Source organism: Mustelus asterias, chromosome 3, assembly GCF_964213995.1.
Source record: "Mustelus asterias chromosome 3, sMusAst1.hap1.1, whole genome shotgun sequence".
Classification (NCBI taxonomy): domain Eukaryota; kingdom Metazoa; phylum Chordata; class Chondrichthyes; order Carcharhiniformes; family Triakidae; genus Mustelus; species Mustelus asterias.
In genome coordinates, this window is record NC_135803.1 from 94,199,708 (window position 1) to 94,212,020 (window position 12,313).

Sequence of the window (12,313 nt, forward strand, 5' to 3'; positions counted from 1 at the left end):
CTCAACTCCATCTTCCTATCTTATCTTTATCCTTAGTATCCAAAAAAGCTTATTGATTTCTGACTTGAATGCATTCAACAAATGGGTGAAGAAATCTCTCTTTTCAATCTAAAATGATTGACCCCTTATTCAGAGTCTGTGACCCTTAGTTCGAGACACCCCAGAGTCCCCAGTTAAGGGAAGTATACATGCAGCTTCTATCCTGTCATTCCTCTTCAGAATTTCACATATCAATTAGATCCCTTCTCATTATTTTTAACTGCAGAGGAAGTAGGCTTAATTTAGTCAGTCTCTCTTTGTAGGACTATTCCCTTGCTCAAGCACCAGTTGCACTACATTGCACTCCCATTATGATAATTATATCCTTCTTCACATAAACACTGCCTCCCCCCACCCCAAGGATAAAGTGGCAGGCCTTAAAATTGAGGGCTATGATAGTTGTGCTGTGCCCATCGTTTACCTGCCATATGGACAAATAGTGGCCACTTGAGAGCCTCCCCCTGCCACCGCTGGGATTTTACCCAGGGAATAGTTTAGGATAGTAATGGACAAGGATGAGTGCTGTCCTACGGGCAGGGTGCTAAATTGGGGGAAGGCTGACTATAGCCGGATTAGGCAGGAATTGGTGGATGTTGATTGGGAGAGGATGTTCGAGGGTAAGTCCGCGTCTGGCATGTCTTTTAAGGAACTATTGATAAGGCTGCAGGATAGGCATGTGCCTGTAAAAAGGAAAGATAGGAAAGGTAGGATTCGAGAGCCGTGGATAACCAGGGAAATTGAGGATCTGATTAAAATGAAAAGGGAGGCGTACGTTAAGTCCAGGCAACTGAAAACAGATGGAGCTCTGGAGGAATACAGAGAGAGTAGGAAAGATCTCAAACGGGGAGTTAGAAGGGCAAAAAGAGGGCACGAGATGTTCTTGGCAGGCAGGATTAAGGAGAATCCTAAGGCATTCTATTCATACGTTAGGAACAAAAGAGTTGTCAGGGAGAAAATCGGACCTCTCAGGGACAAAGGAGGGGAATTATGCTTAGAACCCAAGGGAATAGGGGAGATCCTAAATGAATACTTTGCATCGGTATTCACGAAGGAGAGGGGCGTGTTAACCGGGAGTGTCTCGGAGGGAGGTGTTGACCCGTTAGAGAAAATCTCCATTACGAGAGAGGAAGTGTTAGGTTTCTTAGGGAACATTAAAACTGACAAAGCCCCAGGGCCTGATGGCATCTATCCTCGACTGCTCAGGGAGACGAGAGGTGAAATTGCTGGGCCTCTGACGGAAATCTTTGTCGCTTCTTTGGACACGGGTGAGGTCCCTGAGGATTGGAGGATAGCGAATGTGGTCCCGTTGTTTAAGAAGGGTAGCAGGGATAACCCAGGAAATTATAGGCCGGTGAGCTTGACGTCCGTGGTAGGGAAGTTGTTGGAGAGGATTCTTAGAGACAGGATGTATGTGCATTTAGAACGGAACAATCTCATTAGTGACAGACAGCATGGTTTTGTAAGAGGGAGGTCGTGCCTTACAAATTTGGTGGAGTTTTTTGAGGAAGTGACAAAAACGGTTGATGAAGGAAGGGCCGTGGATGTCGTCTATATGGATTTCAGTAAGGCATTTGACAAAGTCCCACATGGCAGGTTGGTTAAGAAGGTTAAGGCTCATGGGATACAAGGAGAAGTGGCTCGATGGGTGGAGAACTGGCTTGGCCATAGGAGACAGAGGGTAGTGGTCGAAGGGTCTTTTTCCGGCTGGAGGTCTGTGACCAGTGGTGTTCCGCAGGGCTCTGTACTGGGACCTCTGCTATTTGTGATATATATAAATGATTTGGAAGAAGGTGTAACTGGTGTAATCAGCAAGTTTGCGGATGACACAAAGATGGCTGGAATTGCGGATAGCGAAGAGCATTGTCGGGCAATACAGCAGGATATAGATAGGCTGGAAAATTGGGCGGAGAGGTGGCAGATGGAATTTAATCCGGATAAATGCGAAGTGATGCATTTTGGAAGAAATAATGTAGGGAGGAGTTATACAATAAATGGCAGAGTCATCAGGAGTATAGAAACACAGAGGGACCTAGGTGTGCAAGTCCACAAATCCTTGAAGGTGGCAACACAGGTGGAGAAGGTGGTGAAGAAGGCATATGGTATGCTTGCCTTTATAGGACGGGGTATAGAGTATAAAAGCTGGAGTCTGATGATGCAGCTGTATAGAACGTTGGTTAGGCCGCATTTGGAGTACTGCGTCCAGTTCTGGTCGCCGCACTACCAGAAGGACGTGGAGGCATTGGAGAGAGTGCAGAGAAGGTTTACCAGGATGTTGCCTGGTATGGAGGGTCTTAGCTATGAGGAGAGATTGGGTAGACTGGGGTTGTTCTCCTTGGAAAGACGGAGAATGAGGGGAGATCTAATAGAGGTATACAAGATTATGAAGGGTATAGATAGGGTGAACAGTGGGAAGCTTTTTCCCAGGTCGGAGGTGACGATCACGAGGGGTCACGGGCTCAAGCTGAGAGGGGCGAAGTATAACTCAGACATCAGAGGGACGTTTTTTACACAGAGGGTGGTGGGGGCCTGGAATGCGCTGCCAAGTAGGGTGGTGGAGGCAGGCACGCTGACATCGTTTAAGACTTACCTGGATAGTCACATGAGCAGCCTGGGAATGGAGGGATACAAACGATTGGTCTAGTTGGACCAAGGAGCGGCACAGGCTTGGAGGGCCGAAGGGCCTGTTTCCTGTGCTGTACTGTTCTTTGTTCTTTGAATAGAAGGCTGGTGTCAAGTGTCCAGCCTGCCAGAGGAAATCTGGCCTGTAGTGGCCAGGCTAGGGATACATACCTCCTTTTTGGACCCCTGTGCCCTTCCGAGGTACTCCCCCTCTTACCCCAGCAATTGCCCTACCCTTGTTTCCCTTCCACCCCCCTCACTGGGTTCTCACAGCCTGGCAACAGCAAAACCCTGGATGTATCTTCAAGTCCAGTTCCATCACTGCATGCACCCCTTTGGGACCGCCCTCGGTATCAGCAGTGGCTACTGCTTTATATGGTGCTACTAAGACAAGAGAGTTGGCAGCTTCACAGTACTGCAGAGTAAAAATCTTCAAATTCTTGGGCAGACAGAAGAACACTAACCTAGATGGAGGCTTGGTGTTCAAATTGATCAACCTGTGTAAAAGCCAAATTTGCCCTGCCAGCAAGATAGTGACATCTGGCAGAGTTCTCTCAGATCATGAAACCAACAAGTTAATTCTTGAGCAAGTAAAACATGCATTTATTTATATGATGCTTTTCACATACTAGGAACATCCCATTTTGCTTCACAGCTCTTGAAGTCTAGTTATTATTTTGTCGAGAAGAGCAGCAGCCAACTTGCGCATTGCAAGGCCCCATTAACAGCAAGTGAGATTCTCTGCCCAAACGGTGAACACACACTTATCAGCTAGAATATTTTTTGTTATGATCATACACAATGCCAACAATTCATCAAAATTACATTAGAATTGATCTGGCCGCTGTTTTGACATGCCATCTATCTATGGATAGGAAATCTGTGACATGCTCATCAGAGTTTTCCTTGGGGATTCTCCATCTAACTTCAGCTAGATGAATCTTCCAGCTGTGTTTTAACTCCTCACACACTTGGGGAGAGTCTTAGGAGATTTAGGGCAAATCTTAAGTGCCAAGCCAGAGTCTCAGGTCCATTTTTTGGGCGAGTCCAAAATCACAATCTTATGCACTTAGACAAGCAGAAAATGGGCGAGACCGTTTCTAGCCACTAGATGGAGTGAGTGGGGCTTAAGTCACCAGCTATAGCAGCAGAGGGAGCTATTGCACATGTGCAGAACTCTGTGGCTGCATATGTGCAATTGCAGCCAGCAGAGGGCAAACAGATCTGAGAGAGAGACCTGTCAGATCTATGCTGCAGCAGCCAGCCTCGACCCAGGACCCACTACCCCCCACCCCTAGCTATTGCATGGGCCCACGGCCAATCACAAGCCCACGCCACCTGGAAATATTGCCACTGCCCCCACCACCCAGACCGATCGCCCCCCCCCCAACAAATCACAATGCAGAGTGGCAAGCAGACACTGACCCCCAATAGGCCTCCCTCCATACCCCCAAACCCCACAGGGGACACTCTCCACCCCCCAACTATGCCCCCCACATATTTCACCTCCACGGGACTTCATGCCCACCTCCTGACCACCACCCACAGCCCAGGGCACCACATCCCCACAGCCCCATAGAACACCCAGCCCAAACCCAAGGGGACTATTCCCCCACAGCACTTATTCCCCCCAAACCCTGAAACCTCGGGGGACTCCCCCCACTCCCTGGCCAACCCCCGCCCTCCATGGGACTCTAATATATCCCCTGACCCAGGACTCTCCCCAACCACGAGTACACCCCGCTAACTGCCTGACTCACCCCAACTATTCGTCCCTCACCCCCCAACTGTCCAACCCCTTCCCACCACAAATTCCACCCATTTACCTGACTAAGTTTCCTTTTTCCTGGCTTGAAAGTGGCTGGGCCTTAAATCTACTTGATTTACAGCAGCCATTGCTTTGCATCTGACTCTGAGGTGGCCATTTTACCAAAGAAATTCTAAGTCCAGGACGGGCATGACAACACGAGTTTCAGATCTGGGCAAGTTCAAATCTGCTATCTTATCCATTAGACAAAAAAAACCAGCAGAAACCGTTTCTCGTCTATAGCAGTAGGAGTGGGGCTAAAATCACCCAGGAGCCGGCAGCTCAGATCAGATGCCTGAAATGCGCATGTGCGCAGAAAGCAGCAAGACAGCAGCACTCCACCGCTGCCCCCACCAGCCCCGCCCCCCCAGCACCACACCCTCACACACTCTGTCTCTCTCTCATTCCCCCCTCCCCCGATTGCGAACTGACCCTAACCCCCCCCTCCCCCATTGCAGATTGACCCTCACCCCCTTCCTCCCCGATTTCAGTGTCCCTCTCTCCCTCCCCCCATGTACCCGATGACAGTCAGCCACTCCTCCCTCTCCCCATGTCCCTGATTACGCTCTGCCACTCCTCCATCTCCCCCCCCCCAATGTTCCAATGACAGTGTCCCACTCTCCCCCCTCTCCCCGATGACAGTCTCCATTCGCCCTTCTCCCCCTCCATGCCCCCGATGACAATTGCCCACTCCCCCTCCCCCTGTTTGCAGAGTCTCCCCGTCAGCACACCCTCCCCATCACCACAATAGCACATTCCTCCCCTCCCCTCCACCCCCATCAGCACACCTGCTCATGTTGCCTTGGTTTCCCCTCAGTACAACAAAACAAACTGCATGTAATTTTGCTGGAATGGTCTAATGGGCATGTGATTTCCCCAAACTGTCTGCAGCTGAACTGTTTCAGCAAGGGAGATCTACATAAATGCCCCAAGGATGATAGACAGGCAGGCAGGGCACGGAGATGGCTGCAAAAGGACTGTCCCCAGAATTTTGGAGAGAGTACTGGCACAGCTGCTGGATGCAGTAGAGAAGAGGACACCTTATTCCCCCCAGATGGGCGTCAAGCCAGAGAAGGGGAAGGTAGAGCGGCCTGGGAGGCGGTGGCAGTGACAGTCAGTGCATGGTCACTGGCAAGGAAAACAGGCCGCCAGTGAGGAAAAAACTCAATGACCTCATAGAGCAGCAAGGGTGAGTGCACATCCTGTTCTGGCATCGTCCCCCTATGTGACCCCTGCTGTGTGCATCCCCCCCTACACTCTGCATGCTTCCAGCCCCTGATCCCCTATCACCTGCCCCCCACCTATCACCCCCAAGTCTCCACACAACCCTTGCCCTCTGAGGCCCTGACATCCTGAAGTCTTCCTGCCATCAGCCTTTACATGCCTCCTTCTGTCCCCACAGGAAAAGAATGCCCATAACCAATGGGAGCAGCAGAAGGCAGGGGGTGGTGTGCCCGAACTGAGAGTGGTAACACCTTTTGAAGTGAGGGCACTTGAGCTCGCGGGTGAGGATGTCAACCATGCCAGTGACAACCAGGTCAATATGCAGCACAGACATAATGACCTGCCAATCCTCCCAATGTTTGCGATGTCTCAACTAAGTTGCAAGCAACCCAGATTCCTATCCCTCCCATGCACTCAACCCTGTGTTCTGTGTTGCAGGAAACGACCCCAATGCATCTGGTATCACACCCCACCCTCCACCCCTGCTGCCCCCACTGAAACTCCACAAGACAGCTCAGAAGACACCTCAGAGGAATGGCAGGTTCAAACCTCTGAGGCCAGCACCAGATTCTTGACACAGGCTTCCACATCACAGTTCGTCATCCCAGAGACTATCGCTTCAGTGGGTCAAGTTAGTGGTGAAGCTTCTGGGTCACTCTGTGGTGCGCATGACACATCTGTAGATGTACATTGGATGGAGGCAGGAACGTCTGAGGCCTCTGGCAGGTGGAGGCTACCAAAATGAGGACTTTACTAGCCCCATGCCAGATGTTGGGCCTCTGTGATTAGTTCTCCCTCAACTGCTGGAGATGCAGCAATAGAGCCAGGAAATGCAGGAGGAGGTGTCGGTCGCACTGCAGCAACTGCGAGGCTATTGGGAGGAGTCCCAAAGCTTTCAGGTGGAGCAGCGATTGTCAGTATTGCCAGTGGTACCAAGGCCAAAACTGCAAGCGTGGCATTTGTAGTGAAAAGCCTAGGGCAGGAATAATCGTCATGAGTGGCAGGGTCCAAGCCATGACTGAGTCGCAGCAGGCCACTGCAAAGTCCCAGAAGGCCACGCTGAGACACAGGAGGCCATGGCTGAAGCACTTGGCAGCCTTATTGAGATTCTGTGGCCCATGGCTGAGAAGCTCAAGAGGTTGCAGGAGACCCAACAGGACAGCACCGAGGCACAGCAAGATATAGGCACAGCCCTTGAGAGCGTGGCCCAGAGCAGGACATGGCTGAAGGGCTGCAGAGCATGTCGCAGTCTCAGAGGGCAGTTGCTGCTGCCATTGCCGGGTGAGCCCAGACTCAGATGGCCATCGGTGAGGGCTTGCACACCATGGCGCAAATGCAGGTAGGCGTCCAGCATTGGCAGGGCTAGATGATGCCGGAACTTTTGAAGCTCAGTCCAGAAGCCCCTCCAGGGGCCCATTGGCACCCATGGGAGGAGGAAGGGCTACAGCCCGTGCCGGATGAACAGGGTGGCATGGATACATTCAAGACACCAAAAAGACGGCTGGGGCCCTCCCGGTTCCGGCTATCCAGGGGATGGCCGCCAAGGCCATCACACGCCATAGTGTGCGGAACACAGCTGACCACCTCCACCTCCGATGTACATGCTGGGGACACAACTGGATGTAGTGGTAGGCCATGTAAAGATAAGAAGTTGAAGGGTCACCAAAGGGCACGGGTGAAGGAGTGCACCACCTAGATTGAGAGAGTTAAGCCCAGTTCTCACAAGCACATGTTAAGAATGAGCACTTATAGTTATTGCACAGTTAATGACAAAAATAAATGTACTTGCACCCTAAAGCTGTGACTAATATGTCTGATTATCCTCCAGCAGGGATGAACATACCCTGATCTTAGCCGGAGGGGCTGTGAACATTGTTGTGCACAGGGAAAGGCCCTTTGCACACCACCACTGCCTCAAATCCAGGCACATGTTGCTGACCCATTACTGCACTTACAATCGAGGAGCTCAAAACCTTCACTGCCAGTTCCGGGTGCCATGCAAGGCCATGGCATTCCCAGAACCAAGCGACCCCTTCCCCCACCCATCCCGAGGCCCTACAGTGGTGGCTTGTGGTCCCTGACCCCCACCCAGATGTGGGTCCAAGTGCCAGTGTGCATACAGAGATCAGGTAGGAGTCAGACTTGTTTGCACCAGGGCACCATCACAGTGTGCCACATAGCGAGTTGTAATCCCTCCTGCTTGCAACAGTAACCCACTAACACGGTCTACCAGGTGTTACCATCCTGGTGTTACCATCCTGGTGTTACCATCCTGGTGTTACCATGGCACGGGAGATTTACTGGTCACCCTCCACCTTTTCGCCCTTCAAAATGTCTCCCGGCTGCTGTGCCAAGTTGTGGAGCACACAACAGGCCACCACTAATGCAGGGCACTTTCACGGGGCTGTACTGCAGGGCTCCACCAGAGCAGTCCAGGCACTTTAAACGCATCGTGAAGAGCTCTATGCATTGCTCAGTGATTGATCGGGTTGCGGCCTCATTATATCAGGCCTCCATCTCAGTCATTGGCCTCTGCGCAGGCGTCATTAGCCAAGTACTCAGCGGATATCCCATGTCCCCCAGGAGCCACCCATTGGCTGATTCTTGAAGACTTCGGGGATGTCGGAACTCCTCAGTATAAAAGTGTCATGCACGCTGCCAGGATGTCGGGCGCACACATGCATGATATCTGCATCCAGTGGTCGCACACCAGCTGCACATTGAGCGAGCGGAACCCATTTCTGTAGGCCATGTCACAGCTGCCTCACTGTCTCCTTGCAAAGCCTAAGCCTGCGGCAGCACATGCTTTCAACAGCTGTTCGAAGGATACGCGTATCCTGAACTGTTGGGGTCACCGGATCCTCACTTGCTTTCCCCCCCCCCACCTCAGAGCGATTGGCAGTCGGCGCTTGCCTCCGGCAGCCATCTCCCTCTCCTCCCACTGCAGCCTGTGATCTGGGCTGCCTTGGCCGTGCCCGCAATTCCTCCTCATCAGCAGCCACAAGAAGCACCGCAACATCAATAGGCTCCATTTCAAACGCCATTCTATAATCTGGAAAGTGGGGGGGATGGTGTGGATTTGATTGGGAGAAGTGGGGGCAGATATTGAAAGATTAGATCACTAGGGTATGCAAGCAGACTCAGCAGACTTTTATAGAGCAGGTGTTTTACTCGCTGGTTGCAACCGCCGCAAACTAGGTCATTAAGGGAAGTGAGATGGGAAGATTGCGAGTGAACCGTGCTAATTATATTGAGATACATGCAGAAGCATGCTAATTGACATTTCACCCATTTTAGGTGAGTCTCACAACACGCCCGGTTTTTTTTGGTAAGATGGGAATGGGCGTGAAAATGGGTGTCATTCCCGTTCTTCCACTCACTCCCAATTTTACGACCTCACCTCGCCGAAAAACAGGCACGATGAGGTTGTAAAATTGCCTCTTGAATCTCTCGACACAAAGCCCTAGGAGGACTGTGCCCCAGGAGGACAGTTCTTGTCCAGCCTGAGTCGGAAGGTCAGATGGGACAGTATCCAGAAGAGGTGAAGGTAAAACGTAGTAGCTCAGTGGCAGTCAAATTGCCACTTTACAGACGTTTATGCCATACATATTTGGTTTATTGTCAATTAAGAATTTGATTGTCACAGATTGAATCATCAGTGACAATTTCACTGTTAAAGAGTATTTCACGCTGTGCCTGGCATCAGAGTACTAGAATGAGTCACATGCAATACAGCATAACATTACCATTTTTAGTTGGAAGACTTCTACCCTTCCCAGTATTGAAAGAATCTTTGTGTGAAACTGTGAACTCCTGTCACTTCAACAATGGCATAGCTCCCATGTAGTCCAAGACCTGGGGTGTGGATTCTGTTTTGTCATGATCTCTGCAGCAGGATTCACTGTAAATTAGCACACTGTTGGAGTAACATTTCACATAACTGTTAGATATTGGCTGGCCTTGGATACAAAAGCTAGCTACCTACCACTTAGTACGTGATGAAAATGCAAGTAACTTGATCTTCCCACATTATAAAATATTTATTGCTGAATTTTCTTTTAAGGTAAAGTGTAATACCTATTCTCTTCCTCCCTCTTCAAAACCTTTGCTTTTCTCTGTTACTTTAGTGATAATGAAAGAGATGTTTACATTTGTTTACTTTCAAGCAATTGATTTGTAGTTCTGGCAGTGCAGGCACAAGGAAAGATCTTCCCATTGTCAATTTTCTCATAGCCTAGTCATTCAACAACGCTTAAGACAGCAGCAACCCATCTCATAAATATCCTTCTCCAGTCTTGCTGCTAGCAGCAATCCCTCAGTAACACAAAAAACACTTGTTCCTTAGCATTACTATTAATTCAAAATGTATACATTTGTGCCTTAAATTGTATAAAAAGCTCAAAATATTAAGGATGGGATTTTCCCTAAATGAAACTAAATGCCAAATGGGTGGGAAAAAGGAGAAATTCCCACCTCATTTTTGGCATACATACCTGAATTTCTGACATTCTGTACATCACAGAGTGCCTCAGACTGATTCATGCTGAAAAGTGGGGGATGGGGCCTATTCCTTCCTAAGAATCTGGTAACATAGTGCTGAGTGGGCCACTGCGCATGCACCGATCTGTCAATGCAGAGATCGGCGCATGCGAATTGCCACCCCCCCCAAACCCATCACTGGCATCCCGATCACTGGCTTTCCTCAGAATTTCCCCTATGGTTGACCTTCCCCAGAACTCCCCAATCGCTGGCCTACCAGACCCCTTCTGGGCAGCGCCAATCTCCCCCACACTGGCCAGCCTAATCTGCACACAACCCCCCCACCGCCAATGGCCAGACCCGAAACCCCTCCACCCCAATGACCAGGCCCAAACTTCCAACCACCGATGGCCAGGTCCAATCGCCCTGCTCTCTCCCTCTCCCGATCCAAGTGCAGAGTGGCAACAGGTCCCACCACCCCCCACCCCGCCCCACCAGCAATCGCCCACCCAATCGGCCCTACCTCCTTGGCACTGACATGTGTCTGGTGGACAGTGCCATGGTGCCTGGTGGGCAGTGCCACTTTGCCCCTTGGGCAGTGCCAGAGTGGCCAGCTGGCACTGGCTAAAGGGCATCCCCCTCTTCCCCGACCTCCTGGGAGGGCTTCATGGTCTCTGTCCCCACCAGCTGAGTGAGGATGCCTGTTCCCCATTAGTGGGGAGCAGCTGTAAACCCTGCTGGTGGGAACCACTCCTGGCGGTGGGTGGGGTGGGAGGAAATGCTAGCAGTCCAGAGACTACCACCCTGGGCCTGCTAATCATATGGAAATGTCAATTTCCATGACTTTCCATATGATAATTAGCTCTGCACCGATTTCAGGCATGGAGCTGACTGCACTAAAAAAAAAGAGACTTGCGACCGGCTGGATGTCAGTTGCGAACCTCGTGAAAGGTCCCCTTCTGTTGTGAGCGGGAGAATCCCAGCCTAGATCTTATTTTTGCTGCTACTGGTACTTCACAGTTGGTTGTAGATTTTCCATTGGATCACAGCATACTCTGGAGTATTGTTCCACAGGTGCAGGATGAAAGGTAATACTGCCAAAGCGCATCTCTGTTGTATCTCTCTCTCACACGCACACCCACAAACTGTTATGTGCTATAGGTAGTGCTGGTGTAAGTACAATGTTACCTTTAAAACTTAGTTGTGTGTGGTCAGTTTGTCCAGTGTTCAGTCCCTCTAATTGTTTTGAGTGGTATTTATTTCAGAGCAAGATTCATTCCTGGCTACTATGCACCCCTGCAGCTTCATGGGAACATTGATGTAATATAGATACTGTAGTTCCACATACGCAGAGAGAAAATACTTCCTGCGATATGTCTCTTTCTACCCACACTCTCTGCTCTCTCTTGCTCTCATTCTGACAAGCAATTCATCACTAAAGCCAGAAATAATAAGTGCCCAGATTCAGATGAATTTCTGACTCCATTCTTGGGCTCAGACAGACTTATTTAAAGTAAAGTTTATTTATTAGTCACAAGGCTTACATTAACACTGCAATTAAGTTACTATGAAATTCCCCTAGTCACACACACAGGTCAATGTACCTAACCAGCACGCCTTTCAGACTGTGGGAGAAAACCGGAGCACCCAGAGGAAATCCACACAGACACGGGGAGAACGTGCAAACTCCACACAGACAATGACCCAAGCTGGGAATCGAATCCAGGTCTCTGGCACTGTGAGGCAGCAGTGCTAACCACTATGCCACCGTGCCGCGATGTTTGTGGGAAACATCTTGTAGCTATGTCGAACAAATAATAATTTTTGATTTCTTTATGTTATAATTGCTGGTTTTAGCACTCAAATGAAGACAAATGGCAAATTAAAAGTATTTGGAAATTTAAGTAGTCAGTTGTGGAGCTTTACTGATTAGGGAATGGAAGCTTTGAGAAAGAAACTAACCAATGTGATTCTAGATTCAAAATGTTTAATGATGTAGATTAGGAAAGGCGTCCATGTGTGTACTTTGATAGCTAACAGCAGAACAATGAAAATTAATCATTGAACATTTTCTGATCATTGCAGTATTTGATGATTCCATTTTTATTTTTTTCTTAGTACCAAATAATTTGTCTTGTCTTTTTG

General features: G+C 49.7%; 1 protein-coding gene across 4 annotated transcripts in view; it reads left to right on the forward strand.

Moving 5' to 3' along the window:
- Positions 1-12,313, forward strand: part of dock3 (dedicator of cytokinesis 3) — a 1,050,162-nt gene that overhangs the window by 663,855 nt on the left and 373,994 nt on the right. The gene's annotated exons all lie outside the window — the stretch shown is intronic.